At 35.0% G+C, this 20,387-nt stretch overlaps 1 long non-coding RNA gene across 1 annotated transcript; it reads right to left on the bottom strand.

Moving 5' to 3' along the window:
• Nucleotides 1-4,787: 4,787 nt before the first annotated feature.
• On the bottom strand, nt 4,788-12,141 carry LOC126811230 (uncharacterized). The gene is made up of 4 exons (XR_007675442.2): nt 12,075-12,141; nt 11,642-11,910; nt 5,047-5,127; nt 4,788-4,894 (listed from the first exon to the last, which is right to left on the bottom strand). It is a non-coding gene; the product is annotated as an uncharacterized LOC126811230 (long non-coding RNA).
• Between the last annotated feature and the right edge of the window lie 8,246 nt (nt 12,142-20,387).

Genomic DNA, 20,387 nt, shown 5'->3' on the forward strand with positions numbered 1-20,387 from the left:
TGATTATATAGACCACTGATTGTACAATAAATCAGGTTTTTAGCTTATGGTCCCTCTAGAAGTCGGGTTTTTATCCGATTTTAAAAACCGTTACACCCTAATGATGGTTGAGTTTGAATTTGGTGAAAATCGGACCGAAACTGCCCAATGCTTGTAAATAATGTAAAAGTGTGTAATACCAAGGTTGTGGACCCTCTAAAGGTCACAATTTGTTTCCAGTTTTGCTGAAACTGAAAATGTGTTTTTTTATTTCGATTCTTTACCATACATTGGATAATGGCTCCTGATTGTACTAACCAGCAGTTGTCAGTCATGATACGCCCACATTTTGCAAGAAATGGACGGAGAACAAGCTAAAATAATGCGATATTTTGTACAACCAGGTACCATAATCCAGGATGTTACGGTCCGATATGCACGAAGATTGAAGGTAAAGTTTTATCAAAATCGGATACAAACTCTCGAGATCATTGGGATATAAACATATATTTTAAGTTTTATCAAAATTGGACAAAAATTGTGGACTATCTACAGGTCACAATTTTTGTCCAATTTTGGTATTACATACTTTTAGACTATTTCCGTACAAGGAGCGCCCATTTTGTCTGGCAGTTTTGGTCAATATGTAATACCAAAATTGGACAAAAATTGTGACCTGTAGATAGTCCACAATTTTTGTCCAATTTTGATAAAACTTAAAATTGTGGACTATCTACAGGTCACAATTTTTGTCCAATTTTGGTATTACATACTTTTAGACTATTTCCGTACAAGGAGCGCCCATTTTGTCTGGCAGTTTTGGTCAATCTGATTAAAACACAGATCCAATTTCGTTTCGTTTTTATAGTTCAAAATTTCGATTTTACTTGTCTTTACTACACTTGGTTCTGGAAGCGTTGTTATTTAACTCGTGTTCTGCTTGAAATGAGGGATCAGCCAATCAAATGGTCTGTCGAATCGAGCGTTTGACCTTTTTTGCGCGAACTGTGGGTAGACATTGGCGGCACTAGAAATCAAAACAACACTTGGTTCTGGAAGCGTTGTTATTTAACTCGTGTTCTGCTTGAAATGAGGATCAGCCAATCAAATGGTCTGTCGAATCGAGCGTTTGACCCTTTTTGCGCGAACTGTGGGTAGACATTGGCGGCACTAGAAATCAAAACAAAGTAAAGGTAGATAAAAAATACATGGCGGTCGCTAATTGGTTAATCGACGTAATTTTGTCAAATGTCGCTTGCTTGGTACCTGACGTCATAGAACGTGAACTCCCACTATAACTTGTTAGATCTACATGTAGTGCAGGCCATCGAAGGTATAAAAACGAAACGAAATATAGATCTATATTTTAATTAGATTGAGTTTTGGTCAGTTCCGATATGCGTGATCTGCTAAAACGTGATTTATTCGTACAATCATGGGCCATAATCCAGGAAGTTACGTCCGATATGCACGAATATCGACATGAACCAGGATCTTTGGGATATAAAAATACATTTTAAATTCTATCAAAATCGGATCAAAATTGTGACCTGTAGATAGTTCACAGCCTTGGTATTACATACTTTTACACTATTTGCATATGAGGGACGGCCATTTTGTCGGGCACTTTCGGTCCAGTTTTCACTAAATGGTGCTACGGTGGTATATTTGAACAGTTTTGTAAATCAGACTAAAATTGTGACCTCTAGGGGGGGGCCCAAAGCTAAACACGTGATTTTTTGTACAATCGGGAGCCATAATTCATGATGTTGCGGTCCGATATATCCTTGGAATATAAACAACCATTTGAAGTTTCATCTAAATCGGATATAAATTGTTACCTCTGCAGTGTCCACAAGCTAGACGTGATTTTTCGTGGAATCAGGGGCCATAGTCCATGAAGTTCCGATCCGATACATGCTGTAAATCGGATAAGAAATGTGACCAGAAACAAATTGGACAGACGTACTGGGGTGACAGCATAATACGTACATCTCTTGCAAAATGTGGGCGTATCTTGCATGACAGCTGGTTAATTTTGTATATTATCTGTGATATTTGTTTTTATTTATGGATATCAATATATTTCTTTGATTTCTTTTATTTTGGCTCGAATAATTCACATGTTTGGCGCAATATAGCCAGGTTGGTGGTGACGTGTCATTAAAGCACATTTCATTCGTTATAAAACGGTTTGGTGATTTCTATAGAGTGTGGTGTGGAGAGGGTATGACGTGGATGTTATTTTCTATATGTTATTTGTGGTCAGGGGATAATATGCAGTGGCATGTACAACGTCTTGGGATACACACGGTAGATTTTGTATTACACATGGTGGTGGTGGTGGTGAGGGGGATAAAACAGTCTGCAGATTAACATGGTTGGTTTCATATTACAGATTTAATGGTGGTAAGAGGGATAAAACAGTCTGGAGATTACCATATTGCAAATTTGGTAGTCTGCAGAATAACACAATGGGGTTTATATTACACACGTGGTGGTAGTGCGAGGGATAAAACAGTCTGCAGATTAACATGGTTGGTTTCATATTACAGATTTGGTGGTGGTAAGAGGGATAAAAAAAAGTCTGCAGATTAACACGGAATGTTTTATATTTTTTTTTATGGTGAGACGTTGGCGGTGGGTAAATAGTCTAGAGATTAACACGATTGGTTTCATATTACACATTTGGTGGTGGTGAGCATAGAAAGGTGTTAACGCTATGCTATGGAGGTTATGGTTACTCGGAATACAAATACTGTTGGTTTTTTCAAAATCAAAAACTTATTTGAAGTGTTCGAAATTGTATTGCATTTAATTTTCTATCTCATTTATTTAGTATAACGCAAGATGTTGGCACTGATAATCACCACAGCGATTTTCATCACTCCGTCCCGCACGCTTAACCATCCATTCAGCAGTTTCACTAGATCGAGTATAATTCAGAATACATGCGATGATCATAAAGTGTTATCAAGAACCACGGTTAGAAGAAAATTTGATTGTAGCGCAGCATGTGGTCTAGATGCTGACTGTCGGCGATTTCTATACTGTTCTAACAGAGCCAGATGTACGCTGTATCTGGATGGTACTGATTGTATTATGAACGGTGATTCTACTGGATGTTACTGTTATAGTAAGGTGAGTTTAAAGATACAGTGGGGCTATTTGAATGTAATATAGTTTAGCCGTATTATACCATCCCCATGTCCTTCAACATATGACTTGTGAAAGTGATAGCAGCTACTGTTGTATGGTCATGTGAGGACAAACTCTATTGATAGTCACAGTTCCGCGACCTTCCGTTCCCGCTTTTCCAAAAACTGCTGTTTCAACAGGTTTATCTTAAGGGCGTTGAGTAGTCTAAGATACTCACTAACTTTTCAACACCAATCTTGTTAGAACTTTGAACACGTGTCCCATGTGTAAAATAACCCAGAGGACACATAACAGTCCGATCGTTTGTTGTGTAATAATGGAGGTACAGTCGGAAAGACAAAAACTATTTATAGCAAACGAGATTTCCTCGACCTAGATTAGTTCTTGAATAAATTATGATGTCGTATACACCGTTTACATCATCGGCTTCAAACAATCATGACCGTGTCTAGCAGTAGTTTCACACTGGATCATTCACGTCTATCTAGATATGACGTCAGAAGGAATTCTCTCTTAAGACGCGATTATCCACGTCTACCATCTATCGCGATTGAAACGTGCTGGCTGAATTTCATTTGTTGATGGTCGAAGACTGCCATTTTTGAATGTATAAAATGATTTTACTTTTTACTATTTACGTCCGAATTGTTGTATTTTAAAACTTGTTGTGGACGTATTGAAAGAATTAACCCAAAATCACAAAATCCCGTTTGGGGGTAAATAATGAAGAATGATTTTAAAATACTTTAAGTCGATGTTTTCCAACGTTTTTGGTGTCGAAATGTAGCTTATAACCTCTACTTTCCATCTACTTGTGTGGTTATTAGCATGTACTAATAGAATTTCCAAGAAAAGTTATCGTTTTTTTTGCGTTACCATTGATACCAGACAAACCACGTCCTATAATTAAAAATTGACCATTGGCTTTTTTGGACTTGCTATTAGCATTGTCATCAAATTTAAAGAACATCCATGCAGGCATAACTGAGAAAATTTGACTTTTATTGTCATCGGCACCCCTTATTATCATTATTTAGGGCCAAGTTTGGAAAATAGTTGGTAAATAAAATTGGCATTCGTTTGGTAATTAATATGTAGTTTACCACCCAAAATAACAAAAAAGGTCATATCTTATCAACAAAAATTACAATGCTAGCTTTTAAATGTGCATTTTAGACTGTGCAACGCACTTAAGCTTCTGATTAGCTGTCTGTTTTCGAGACGCCGCTGTTGTGTGGGCGTATCTTTATACTATATATGTTGGGTGTATATAGATGGGATGGTTGTATCATACTATAGATGCTAGTTGTGTGTGTATAATTATATGCACGAGGTTGGCTGTATATATAAATGGGGTGGTTGTATTATACGAGGGTTGCACAAAAGGATAGATCAATTGGGTTGAAACAAACTTTTGCCACCAACAAGTACAATCATTGAATGAACATAGACGGGCAGAACTGGCTATATGGCCGTCATCAAGGACCTGAAACTGAAAAGACTAACCTCAACAGATTCCTGATGTCCCGTGACAATCTGCGCCGTTTTGAAGCAGATCCTGATAACTTGTTGATCAGATTTGTAACCGTGGATGAGACCCGTTTCCGAAAATGAAAATGTAGCAGGAGTTTTGACGGACAGACAGACTATCCGGCAGTCCAGGTCGTGGGTAAAGTTGTATAGACTAGTTGACTCCAATTAACAATACAACAGTTTATTTCAGGACAAAATACACTTCATACACATCACAAAAACACTGAAAAGATACAAAATGATTATTTACAAAAGTGAACTATTAAATACGGTATCTCTGTTATAATATAAGTACTATATTATTATGCATTAAAATGAAAAGACTATCTATTTACATTGAACCATTCAAGATATAAATACATATTTCAAACATACCCTAAGACAGGTGCTTTCTTTCCAGGAAAATAAAGATGATTTATAAAGTTATACACTTTATAGTCAACACAATACGAAACACTATAAAACAAATAGATACCACATTTAAAAGACTTTACACATGAGGGAAAAATATATTTAATCAACATTTACTTATGAAATATAAGGTTATTTAATTTCTATATATATATTATTATTAACTTGCTAATATTTACTTTAATAGTTTGGAATTATTTATATAGTTTAAAATGTCTAGTCCAGTCAAACAAATACAAAACCTACCTTGAAATAAATGATTAATTTGTGCTGTAATTAAGAAGAGCTGTTTAAAGATGGGTAGAAAATAGAAGAGTGAAGTTAGTAACCAAAATCAACAAAGCAGGTTTCCAAGGGAGTGAAATCTACTCACTACCTTATAACAATAGCATTTTTAAACTTTAAACTAAAGTAAATATCACCACTGGAAAGAAAAGGCTAGCTGGATACTCAAGACAATAGAGACTGACTGAGATAGTTAAAGTGGCTATAACACCCTACTAAAATATTTAAAGGGGCTAAAACACCCTACTACACTATCCCCCCAGCACAAGAAGTGGCGTCCCGACACGAACAGACTTAACCAGCCTATAATCCACTTTAAAAAAAAAAACAACACACACACATATATATATATATACATAATGAACCAACCCACAAAACCAAAATCATTATCCATAAACAAATCCAAGTCGTCATCAACTAAAAACTATTATAGCAACTACATATATTTCTACTTTAACCGAACTAATAATGCAAAAATGGGACAATTATAAAAGTAGATATAATCAATGAAAATCAAACCCAAACAGTATTCCCTAAAACCCAAGCATCGGATTTCATCCATCCCGGTGGTTTTCGTTGACGTTTTCAAAGAACATGATCCTCTGACGAATTAGAATCAAGCTGTGAAAAAGAACTGTCTGACCCACTTGGACCAGAAGAAATATCCAGTGGTAAAATATCTGGAGCTTTATGCAAAGAACTATCAGTAGAACAGTGATCATCAGAAACCAAATTACTATCATTAATATTAACCCCAGACCCATTTGCATCAGAAGACTGAAAAACAACACTACCTGCATCAGAAAGAGGAATGACTTCCCTAATTACATCACTCTCACTAACCTGGCTTTCGATCGGGGAGCTGAAATAGGATGCCCTGAAGAACAAATAGGTAAGAGAAGATTTCTGTGAAGGGGGCGTCTTTCGGAAGTGCCATCTTTTTTAACAATATACACTGGAATGTTGAAATCAGGCTGTGAAATTACAGTGTAACAAATATTCTCCCACTTATCAGCCAATTTATTTTTTCCTCGAATTTGCACGTTTCTTACCAAAACAATATCTCCAACATGAAGGTTAGCGCCTTTAACTTTAGTATCATAGTGAAACTTCTGTCTATGTTGAGCCTTTTCTATGTTCTCTCTTGCAATTTCATTAACCAAATTGAATTTATCTTGTAGCTGAGAAGCAAATTGTGTATATGAAGAATTAGTATCAGAAGAATAATTGTCACCAAGAATTATATCAACAGGAAGTTTCGGATCTCTGCCAAACATTAGATAAAAAGGAGAATAAGAAGTGGACTCGTGTTTTGTAGAGTTATATACATATACTAAAAATGAAACATAATCTTTCCAGCGAATCTTCTGATCTTCAGTGAGTGTACCAAGCATATTTAATAAAGTTCTATTAAAACTCTCACATAACCCATTACCCATGGGGTGATAAGGTGTTGTTCTAGATTTATTTATTCCCAAGATACTGCATACTTCTTTAATAATATTAGATTCAAAATTTCGACCCTGATCGGAATGAAGTCGTGCAGGAATGCCATATGGTAAGAAAAAATGTTGAATTAAGATTTTAGCGGTTGTTTTCGCGGTCTGGTTACTTGTTGGTACTGCTACAGCAAATTTTGTGAAATGATCAGTTATGATTAAAATATTCTCAATACCACCTTTAGATGGTTCCAAAGAAAGAAAATCAGTACAAACAAGTTGTAATGGTTCCGAAGTTTGAATACTGACTAAAGGCCCTCTAATATTCTGCTGAGGAGACTTTCGGCGAATACATCTGTCGCAGGATCTGACATACTCCTCTACATACTTCGACATTGAAGGCCAGAAGAAGCGTGATTTGACCAAGTCCAACGTGCGATCACGACCCATGTGACCCATGTTGTCATGCAGTAATGATAATACATGTTGACGAAGAGAAACAGGTAAAACAATTTGAAACACGGTATCAGATGAAGGTGAAGGTAAGTATTTCCTATATAAAATGTCATCTTTTAAAATTAAATTATCCCAGGAACGAAGTATAGCAGCTGTATCCTAATCGACACTATGAAAATCTGTAGGTTTACATCCATTTCTAACAGCTTGAATTATGTACTGAATTCCAATACAATCTTGTTGAGCCTTGAAAACTCTTGACTTATCCATTAAATTTGAATATTCCACAGGAAAACCAACAATAGAAGAAACAACACAATCTAGAACATTCTGACTAAAAGAAAAAGTTTCAATTTTACCAAGATCAACGTCAGTGAAATTAATTATGGCAGATACAACAGAATTATCAAGATTTGAAACAGGGAGTCTTGACAAAGCATCAGCTGCAACATTATGAATACCAGGTAAATATTCTAAAGAAAAATCATAAACTGAAAGATCGGCTAACCATCTATGCCCAGTAGCATCCAATTTAGCTGAAGAAAGTACATATGTCAATGGGTTGTTGTCTGTCTTTACTATGAATTTGTTGCCATATAAATAATCGTGAAATTTCTTGGTCACTGCCCATTTTAATGCCAGGAATTCAAGTTTATGTGCTGGATAATGTCTTTCAGATTTAGATAATGTACGGCTAGCATAAGCAATAACACGTCTTCTTCCATCTTGAACTTGATACAAAATTGCACCTAAACCATGAGAACTGGCATCCGTGAAAAGTTCGAAAGGTAATGAAAAATCGGCATACGCTAAAACTGGTGCTGAGGTTAAACATGAAATTAAAGTATCGAAAGCTTCCTGATGTTCTGGTAACCACTGAAAAGAATTAACAGATGATATTGAATATTTCTTGGAAGTAGGCTCACCAACAAGTAAATCAGTTAATGGTTTAGCTATTTTTGAGTAATCTTTAATATATCTTCTAAAATACCTACAAAAACCTAAAAAGCTACGGATTTCAGAAACATTAGAAGGAATCGGCCAGTTTTTAAGTGTAGAAATTTTGTCAGGGTCAGCCTTTACACCCTCTTCTGAAATAATATGTCCCAAATATTTTAATGAAGGTTGTAGAAATTCACACTCGATGGTTTTAATTTCAGATTATGCTTCCTGAGACGAGAAAATACAGATTTCCAAACGAACAAGATGTTCTTCGAAAGTTTTGGAAAAAACAATAATATCATCTATATATATAAGGCAATGAAATAAATGAATATCAGCCATACACCGCTCCAAACAACGCTGAAAAGAACTAGGCGCGTTGGTTAACCCGAAAGGCATAGCATTAAACTCCCAAAAGCCTAAATTACCAGTTGTAAATGCTGTCTTTGGTTTATCTTCTTCAGCCATTTCTATCTGCCAGTACCCACTTTTTAAATCTAATGAAGAAAAATATTTAGAACCATGAAGTGAATCAAGAGTTTCTTCTATCCTGGGAAGTGCGTAAGAATCGTGAACTGTTCTTGAATTTAATTTTCTGTAGTCCACACAGAAACGAAGGGAACCATCTTTTTTACGAACAAGAACTATTGGAGAAGCAAAAGGGCTATTTGAAGGACGAATTACATCTGCTTTTATCATATCATTAATGTGATCTTTCACTTCCTGAAACATTGAAGGTGGTATTCTGCGATGTCGTTGTTTAAAGGGAGTATCATCAGTTAGCTGGATTCTGTGTTTAATAATATCTGTTCTACCAAAATCTGTATCGGATAGACTGAAAACATCTTTATAACTATGTAAAAGAGCTTTAAGTTGATTAGCTTCTTCTTCTGTACACTTTGAATGAATAGATTGAAAATTAAATAAATCATCGAACGGCTTTTCTTAAGAACTATTTGACGATAAAAATGGAGAATTATTTACGACGTCTACTTGCTGAAGTTGACAAAGAACTGCTTTACCAGGAATAGTGATGGGTCTGTCTGACGAATTTGTAATGTTAATTCTCACTTTATTAGAAGGCTGTGTAAAATTACATGTAACTATACCAGGAACAACATGAAGAGAACCAGGAAGTGATATATCATCTAACGCCATATAACATTTACCAGGTAATGGTTTAACTAATTTTGAAGTACCAGCTACAAGCATTGACGAATTTGCAGGAATCTTAACCGAATTTGAGCTTGACTTTAAAAAACAAGGAACTTTACTGGATTGAACTTGTGAAGTTAAAAGTGAAAATGTGGAATTCCACACAGTGGATTTAGTCTGAACATTACACAATCTAGATAAAATATTTGTACCGATTAAAAATGGAACCTTTAAATTGAAAGAACACGAAGGAACAATTCAAACTAACGCTTGAAAATCCTCTGAAGTATCTGGAATACGAACTGGAACTGAAATGTACCCAAGATATGAAACCGGAACACCACCTGCAGCACGAACATCTAATAAATCGTTCAACGGATAAATCTGAAAATTGGATAAAAAACGACGATGAAAATCAGTAGAAATTGTCGAAACCATGGACCCAGAATCTAATAATGCAGAACATAAAATATCATTAATTAAAATCTGAGCAACGTTGGATGAACCAACTAAATCTGAAATAAAAGATGAGGCATTCTGTTGACATGAAACATCAGGACTTACCGACCGCCCCGTGGAATAAGTCCTTGTGAGTTTAAAGGACACTCTCGATCCCCTCTTCTGTGACCAGGTTGTTGACAAGCGTAACAAATAGGAATCACCCTAGGACGATAATCACCTATATTTGAAAATTGATTGGGTGGGCGAAATGCAGGATTGAATAAAGGAGGAGGAGGAAAAGGAGGAACGTAAACTTGACGAGGTGGATCTCTCATATTTGAAGAATTAAACTGTGTAGGTGGCTGTCTATAGTACCTCTGTCGTGGTTGCTGCATCTGATGTTCCATATCAGTTATACGAGAATTTACTGTCTTCATTTGCTCTGACAAACCGGAAATCTGTTGAAGAATTTTATTTTGAAAAGTGTCTGAAGAACTTGAAGTTGTAGATATTACGTGAAATGATGAACTAGGGAGATTAGGAGTGGCTGAAAAAATATGCATCTCTTCTTCAGCTTTCCTAACAGCAGTCATTAAAACTGAAAATGATACATCAGCATCAAGAATATGCCTAGTATTAGATTTAACTTGTGAATTGCTCAGGCCATGCCAAAATCTGTCCTTCAATATTTTATTTGAAGCAGGTTCAACTAGAATACCAGCATTAATTAACTTTGAAACAATATGTTTGATGTTACATGCCCATGAAGAAATTTGGAAATTAAAAATTACACACCATGTAGATGAAAATATTTAAGTGAAAATCAAACAAAATTCTCGGACTGGAATGTGGAATTCAATACCGAAAACAATCTACAAAGTTGAAGTCACAACTACAAAACCAGAATATATATGAAGATTTATGACAAAAAATCCAAGTCCCAAAAAAATACCCAACTGAAACTTGTCAAAACTCTTCAAAAATGAAAATACGAAAATGCAAGAAAAACAATCATCAAATACTGGAACGCTAATGTTAAATAAAAATCAAACAAAGTCACGAGCAATCAATTTCCCTTTATTAATTCAAGACGAGTTACAAGGAAAGAAAAACTGAGAAATAGAAATAGAAAGTTAAGTGCAAGTGTTTTGCTGATGTTAAGCTATGAAACTATGTTGAATGTAAACAAATAAAAAATGGCTGTCAATGTCACTAGGTCAATGTCACAGGAAGTAGGTCAATGTCAATGTAACCTATCACCTATAAGAGAAATTTAAAGCTAACCTAATTATAAAATAAATATGTTTGTTTTACACAGGATCTAATACTATAATGTTATGTAATTAATAGCACCTTAATTATTTTTAAATATTGATGTAATGTTGATATCTGTAATGTTAAAGATGTATTTTACCAAAAAACTATTTAATGATTGTACTAATATGTTAAATGAATATTTTTACTACATAAATGTATAATGTAAGATGTACTATGAACAATTATTTATAAAATATGTACTTATATACAAGTAGAGTAACAGTAAAATAACCAGTATTTATTTTATGCTTTAGTCACCTTGATTATTTATAATAATCTAGCTGTCTAAATTACGATACGTGTATTTTACTTTGTAATTTATATACATGTACCTTAACACTAAGAACAAATATTTTACGCTATAAGTATAAGATAAAGACAGATAATCTAGGCGTCCACAGATATACATACACATTCACACCCTCAATAATAAATTACACAATATTACAATTAATACAAGTATAATAAAATATATTTATTGAAACAAAATGTTTACTTGGCCAAGTATAAGAAAAACAACTTACAGAGCTCTTTCGCAGAAATCCAGAAAAATCCAAGAATTCAACACAAAAACACAAATCAAGCAAGAGTTCACAAAACACAGATCACAAAACACAGGAATCAACTGTCTCTATATCACGTTGGGCGCCATTTTGTAGCAGGAGTTTTGACGGACAGACAGACTATCCGGCAGTACAGGTCGTGGGTAAAGTTGTATAGACTAGTTGACTCCAATTAACAATACAACAGTTTATTTCAGGACAAAATACACTTCATACACATCACAAAAACACTGAAAAGATACAAAATGATTATTTACAAAAGTGAACTATTAAATACGGTATCTCTGTTATAATATAAGTACTATATTATTATGCATTAAAATGAAAAGACTATCTATTTACATTGAACCATTCTAACAAAGATTCAAGTTATAAATACATATTTCAAACATACCCTAAGACAGGTGCTTTCTTTCCAGGAAAATAAAGATGATTTATAAAGTTATACACTTTATGGTCAACACAATACGAAACACTATAAAACAAATAGATATCACAATTAAAAGACTTTACACGTGAGGGAAAAATATATTTAATCAACATTTACTTATGAAATATATGGTTATTTAATTTCTATATATATATTATTATTAACTTGCTAATATTTACTTTAATAGTTTGGAATTATTTATATAGTTTAAAATGTCTAGTCCAGTCAAACAAATACAAAACCTACCTTGAAATAAATGATTAATTTGTGCTGTAATTAAGAAGAGCTGTTTAAAGATGGGTAGAAAATAGAAGAGTGAAGTTAGTAACCAAAATCAACAAAGCAGGTTTCCAAGGGAATGAAATCTACTCACTACCTTATAACAATAGCATTTTTAAACTTTAAACTAAAGTAAATATCACCACTGGAAAGAAAAGGCTAGCTGGATACTCAAGACAATAGAGACTGACTGAGATAGTTAAAGTGGCTATAACACCCTACTAAAATATTTAAAGGGGCTAAAACACCCTACTACAAAAAGGTAACTAGTCTGTCGTCATTTTCCTAGTAATGGTACGTCATGTCATTTGTGTACAGGGTGGCTGAAGAATATGTCTTCCTGACCGGCATCCAGGTCTTCCACAGAAAGGCTTAGAACTTTTCAGCCAGCACTTGTATAGATGCCAGGTTTATATAGATGAGGTTGTTGCATTATACTATAGATGCTAGGTGTATATATATTGGGTGGTTGTATTATACTATAGAGGCTAATTGTGTATATCAATGAAGTGCTTGTATTATACTATAGATGCTAGAGTATATAGATGAGGTGGTTGCATTATCATATATTATGTTAGGCGTATAAAGATGCTAGGTGCATATAGATACTTTCGTGTTAAAATTTAAAACTGATGTAATTCTTAACAATGTAATAATTAATCAGTACAATAGTACCAGAAATACGGTGATTATTTACCATCCTAAATATTTAAATGCATATTGTGATTACTACCATGGCCGGCATTTAGCACTGGTGGTTCGAGAATATAAAGTAATCTTCGGCCCACTCATGTGGACGTATCCTGTCGTCCCACTTTCCGCAGTTATCTTTTCCTTTTGATATTTGTGCGTATCGGACGGTAACTTTGATTACTTCTCATGATTGTTCGAAAAATCAGTTGTTTAGCAAGTGGACCCTTTAGAGGTCACAATTTTTATTTGATTATTAAAGCCGTTCAAATATATCACGGTTACACTATAATTATGATTGAGTTAATATTTCATGAAAATCAGACCTAAACTGTTCATCAAATGGTCGCCCCCTCAGTATGCAAATAATTTAAAGCATGTATTACCAAGGTTGTAGACCTTGTAGAGGTCACAATTTTTACCGATTTTATCGGTGCCTTTTCGATATTGCCACATATCGGACCGTACTAACCTCGATTATATGTGGGCCTTCTGGAGGTCAAAATGTGTATTGTAAAAAAAACGTTCAGTTTGTCAACGATGCACCATAAATACCGTTGAAAATTGGACCGAAACCTCCCGTCAAAAAGGCCACTCCCAATTACGCTAATAGTGCAAAAGCATGTATTACCAAGGTTGTTGATCCTCTATAGTTTACAGTTTTTGTCCATAATGGATAAAACTTAAAATCTATGTTAAGTATTAAAGGTATCAATGTAGTGCGTTTCATACCTTCCGTTCTGTAGTTATGCCCACAGCCTTTTACGCAAAACGTGTAATATGTACAAAGTTTTTGGAACTGTTTCTAATGAACACTATTGAATGACTCTATTTATCATCCAATAACACATTCTACAGTAGGTATCGCTTGTATGATAACTTCCTGAGCGATATCTCCTTTACACGAATTTGATTGGTTAATTAAAAAGGAACTCAATTACCATAAACAATTACAATACTCCCCATCACCTTAACGGAAACACCGGGCCAATATACAGGATTTTGAATCAGGTGACTTGCTGTCAAAACAATGATGTACAGGTTTAGTAAAACTAAGTCTATACCAAATTATTATATGTACTTATTTGTGCGAGTTAGGAAGTGTTGGGTGATAAATAAAATCTCCTACTCGGCGAAACCTCTTTGTTGTTTTTTTTTTACTTTACTTTATCGACTTGTGTTGATATTTTTTTTTTAATCAAAAACTGAGCATTTGTCAACATGTCTTTGGAATAAATCAAAATGCTAAATCTTGAATCGATTGTTTTCCTTTTTTTTTCTATTTCGATGTGAAGCTTTGAGCCCTATTGATTTTCCCTGTTCTCTGCCTATCTCTTGCAAAATGTTGCATGACAACTGCATATTTGTGTCAATTCTTTAGACAATCAGATGAGTGTCTTAACTTGCATGTAAGTTATGTTGATATTGTGCCCTATTGATAAATCGATGGAAAATCTTTAATGAACTTCCGCACAAGATAGTCTTTATGTCGGTGGCGCCCTTTATTATCCAAACGGTGTGGATGTTGTATTGTTAAATAATAATTGTTCAAAAGCACTGTACACTAGAAGTTAGTTATTTATGTACATCTTAAATCAATACTACTATTATTCATGCTGGTTTATATTTGTATTTTAAGTTGTCGGAAGCACCGTAGCTAGGGTGGGATGAAGGGAGCGGTTACCAGATGACAACTCTTCTTAACCTCAAAAAATCTTTTCAAATGTTTAGATTTCGTCTTGCTGCTAGTTATTGGTATTGTCTTGCCATTTTGGAGTCCATCTTGGATGATTGCTTCGAATTGGCCAATCGATTACATATGGCCTCGAAAACATATAAAATACATCTTACATGTTTGTAACCATGGGGAACATCTTCCCTACTATGTACGTACCACTGAGGGTATTTTTTATTTTAAAGGGCGTATGGTTCTAAAAGCCAGAGAGAGAGAGAGAGAAATGGGGACATTTTTTAACGTCCACTCGCCACAAACTAGGTCATTTTGGGACTAACATATGATTCAATAATTTGCTTGCGCGTAGGGATCTTTAACAGTGGGGGAACCCGAAAAAATCCCACGAGGTTGAACAGGCAACCCTACTCTTTGTCTCGTACAACCAGGGAATCTAAACCACGCCAGCTAACTGAATGACATTCGGTCATTAATATTATTTATTAATATAATATGAATGTATGTGAAGCGATTTCTATTGTTTTTTGAAAACAATATTAATGTAAATACGTGAATAGTTCAAATTGAACGGCAGTGCATTGTACACGTTTGTTAAATTATTATTTTGTCGTTTGTGAATCACCCTTTACTAATTACTTCCACATTGTGTTGTATAGGATATGTTATTATTTGTTCATTACAAAATGGCACCTGAAACCATAGGGTACACGACTCGTGTACTGATTATAAAATGTTAATTGTTTTAAATATTGGATATTAATATCCTATAGTTTCACGACAAGAAAGCAACATAATTATTGATTGCAATTGATCAATATTGAATTCCAGTTTTTAATTTCGAATATTATAGAAAATATTGAGTTAGACACTTAGCTGCTTTAAATCAAAGCTAATCTAGTTTTATTGACTTATTTTAAAGATGCCAAGCCTATGTCTCTCTTTTATTTATCTTTGCTTTTTATATAGCCTATTTATTGATGAACATATTAGGGAATATTTGCGCTATAGAATGTCTATAAATAATAATATTTTATAAGTGGGAGTGGGGGAGCTATACAACAAAAATTCACAGAGGGAAAACAAGTCAATATTGGAGAATAAAATATATAATAACTACAAATTTACATACATATAAAACAAAAAACCTTTTATTTAGTGTAAAAAGGCTACAATATGTAACTATTCGAAAAATCAGACTTTCGCGTAGTCCTACACATGCCTGATGTAGTCCTACAAATGCTTGCTAGCTTTATCATACATTTCTATTAAAGTGGCATTTAGCACAATTGTGAAAGGTGGATCTCTGATAGGAATGCCGGCTCGTCGAGGTGTAAAAAGGGCTTAACTCTCTTGCCTCTGCTGGATTTACTAGCAGCAGTATGAGTCCATATCACGCGATTAAGATATGGAAGAAAGTTGTCATACCTGTAATAGTACAAGATATTCAATTGTGGTTTGAAATGACGAAATAATCAATCTGTTAATTAGAGATAACTCAGAGATATGCAACTCACAGAATCCAAGGACTCGATCGACGCATCTCCAAAGAAGCTACGACAACATTCAACGTGAATAGAAAAGTCAAAATTGACACTACTAAATATATATTTTTTTTTGTACGAAACAGAAGACTATATCTGGAAAAAGGGTTTTAACTTCCGTATTTGTCAATTTATGTCCGGTAATAACAAACAAAAGGGTTTTGTTGCTGATATATTTTCCTGTCCTCGAGCAACACCAACTTGTACATGTCATTAGCAACTACTTGGATAAAATGGATGTGTTCAGCAAAGTGTATGGAAGAAATAGATCAACAAGACGCTTCGGTGAGCGGAAAATACGTAGTGAACAAAAATAACCATGAAGGGAAATTGACATGCACCAAGACGTAACAATGTGTGATCTATGGAAAAAATGTAACCAAAATAGACAACATAAGCATTATATTAATATCATAATTAGGCTGGCTATTTTAACAACTGATGGAAACGTGATGTGTAATAAAACGTGTTATGATATGACAAAGCATTTTATGCTGAACTGAGCTAAGCTATATAAAGAAAGGGATAAACTGTATGAGATATATATCGATTTATTTAAATGATCTGTGGAACAGTGATTGCGATATTTTAATAGAAACCCTACTAGGATTCGGAATATATTTTGCGCCATGATCAGATGTCGGCTGCGGAATGGACAAGGTTTCTGTGTCTAGTTAGTAAAGGATTAAATGTGTGGACCACGCGACGAACTGTTTAATTGAAGTATGAATAAACTGATTAAATGTTCTATATTTAATAATCTGTCTCACTTTTCTTTATATTTTATATGTAATCTCATTATTGACGAAATGAAGATAATCAACCAATCTTTGAAATGAATTTTCATCGATCTATGCGCCTCGCTATGTAATAAGCTCGCCGCCATTTTGTTGTCGGCAAATGATTATTGATCGGTCGATTTTAAATCCGATTATGTCCTAATTAGTAGATTATCTGGCGTTGTTTTATTTTTTTATTTTGTTAAATAATCACTCTGGGTACATATTGGCGTTGATAAAGCGATGAGAAATTGGATCTGTTAGCGAAAAATGCAAATGGCGCATGGTTACTTTAAAGTAACAGTAGTATGTATTCTTTTTTCATTTTAACATAATTTTTATTTTGTACATTTGGAGTCTAATTCCACATTCGTTTTCTAATCCACCAGTAACAATAATTTAACAAATATTATCTTGGAAGAGATTTTATATTAGCACGTTATCAGATTTATGTTTCAGATTAGTTGGACTGAATACAACACGTTGATGGTTTAGCTCTGCTTCAGCGGAATTCTGAAATTCATCATAATATGTTTGGGCAAAATATATCCCGCTTCGAGCTGACGTACCATAAAAAACCAACAACGCTTTTTTGAAATAAATACCTGACGCATTGTGTACTACAAAACAAGCACCTATATAACCCAATGTAATAAACTATAACCTTTATATTAATCATATGTCAGGGAATAATTTAATGTTAGAATCGGAGGATTTATGTGGACTTTTTCACAGAATAGTGGACAGAAATTCTATTTGAAATTTAATCTCATTAATCATGTGGATGCAGGTTCTGTTATTGTATGGACCGGCAACGTTCCTCTGGCTCTTTCATCCTGGTTTCCCCAAATCAATGGTTCATACTCCCTGTATGGAAAAGGCGTAGGCGAACCGAGTTGGAATTCTATAAGACTGGGTCGAAACCTTTCCCTCATAGCACAGTGCGTAATGAACTTTATTTTTGGAAAACAAATCTGTAATTTTCTGTTTATTTATATTCATTTACAGGCGTTTGGTTATACAGGTACCAATGTCACGTGTCCATTGGGTTACTATGGAAACAATTGTGAATTTATATATAAAGGTAAATATTTAAAAAAAAGAAAAGAATTTTAAAATGTTTAGCGTTTTAAGTTTCATTATCCCCATGTCTTCCACTAATCATGCTCTACTGAATAAATAACGTTGCAGTAACGTCGCCATTTGGCCATGAACGTAAAGTTGTTTTTCGGGACAATTCACAATCAACTCTGGGCTATAATGAAGACGGGCATACGTCATACAGTGTTCCATTAAGGCAATTTTGGCCGGACAACAGCCTACTCCTTCTTATTGATTTCCAACTGCCCATGGATCTTTTACGCACACGCCAATATGTAAACAGGACCTCGGGTTTTCATCCAACCCAAACGACTATACGTTTTCACTTGCCAGACCCACGGTCCTGGACCACAGACAAGAAACAATCACACTGGAAAATCTCGGCCAACGCAGGGATCGAACACAGGACCTTCAGGTTAGCGAGCCAACGTCTTACTCAGTGAGCCTCCATGGCTCCCTCAAATCTTTTGAATAGAACTATAATCAATAATACCTCATGACATCGGATTGGAATCTGGTTATAAAACTTAAACATGCATTATGCAAGAGCTAAATCTGCCATTTCAGGTCTTTCTTTAGGCCTGAAATGTTATATAAACTATTAATTAGACATGTATTAACAAAACAATAGCATAATCGACACTCGATGGCTTCGGAAACTCGAGATTTTAACTAGATTAAAACGGTTCGCCATTTAAAAATTTAATTTAAAAATGGGAAAGCGAGGCTGAGTCCCGATTATACCAGTGCCCTGGTTACCACTGTGCACACATCTTGTCAAAACTACAAACAATTATAACTTGGCTGAGAATGAAGTAATTTGAATGACATTTTCAATATTTTCTTTTTTTATCATCTATTTTTGAATTATAGCAAGAATGACCAACTCTATATTAAACTCTTAACTAATGTATCTTTAATTATAACAAATAATAAATGAATCGTAATCAGTTTAAAATGTTCGCCTTCTTCTAGATTAAATGGCGTCGATCAAGTTTCGTCTATTTCGGAATAGATATTTGTTAAATATATGAACGTGAAACATAGTTTCAAAGAGGTCATTGGACGGCATCGTGCAGCATTGTCGGTTGAACATGATGGCTAAACCACAGACAAAATCCGAAGTGTAACACTATCCCTGCTAAACATTCTTTATTTTTACCACTAATATAGGTATGACTGGCGTTTGACTTAGAATGGGACTTGGAAACAGACTAGTCTACGAGCTAAATATGACTTCCAATATATCTGTAGAATAAGTCAGGGGGTTTTAGCCCGGATGTCAGCATTTGCACCTTCTCTTCGTCGAATTATAAAAGTCAAGGTTTATTTTACGTACACGTGTTCTCGGTTTACCGTCACATCGGAACGACTTAACGCTTTTCATTTCCAGACACCACATCCTACACCCCGAAGTCTCGTGTGCACGTAAACAAACCATTTCGATACAAAGTAGCTGTCCACGGCACAATTTCCGTCATAGCAAACTGCATGGCATATGTCTTTATTAGGCCAGTCGGCGCAGGATAGTAGGATGTTGAACACCATTTAATTTGATTTACACGCCCGACAAGTATCGAAGCGTGGACCTCTTGGTTAGTGAGCCATTGCCTTACTCGCCGAGACACAGTGATTTAATTAAATCAACAATTTGTTTTCAGATTGTCATGACGCTTGGGAGAATGGAGTAAGAATCGATGGGAAGTTTGCCTTGATGACTATCCACCCTAATGCCTCTACAAAACCATTCGAAGTCACGTGTCTTTTGGAATACGACGGCGGAAGTACCGTCATTTTATTTCGCGTTAGTATCTGCAAACACGAGAACTTCAATCGGACAATGGCTGAGTACGAACATGGCTTTGGTAGCGTTCTTCTAAACAGGTGGATCGGACTGACGAAGCTGCGCGCCATAATTAACTATCGAACATCCGGCTTTAAATTTCGGTTGCACGTGCTGCTGTATGACACTGTCTGGTTACCATGCAGTAGCTTTTACTTGGGGTTTGGAGTGCGCAACAAATTATCTCAGTACAGTCTAGATATTGAACATCATGGCGATATTCCATGCGGCGACTCGCTGACCGATCTGGTTGGTAAGCCTTTCTCGACATACGACTCCGATCATACCGGAAGTAACAAATGTGCTCAGAGTTTTGGGGGTGGCTGGTGGTTTGATAATACTCCTAACTGT

This window comes from Patella vulgata, chromosome 1, assembly GCF_932274485.2.
Source record: "Patella vulgata chromosome 1, xgPatVulg1.2, whole genome shotgun sequence".
Classification (NCBI taxonomy): Eukaryota; Metazoa; Mollusca; class Gastropoda; family Patellidae; genus Patella; species Patella vulgata.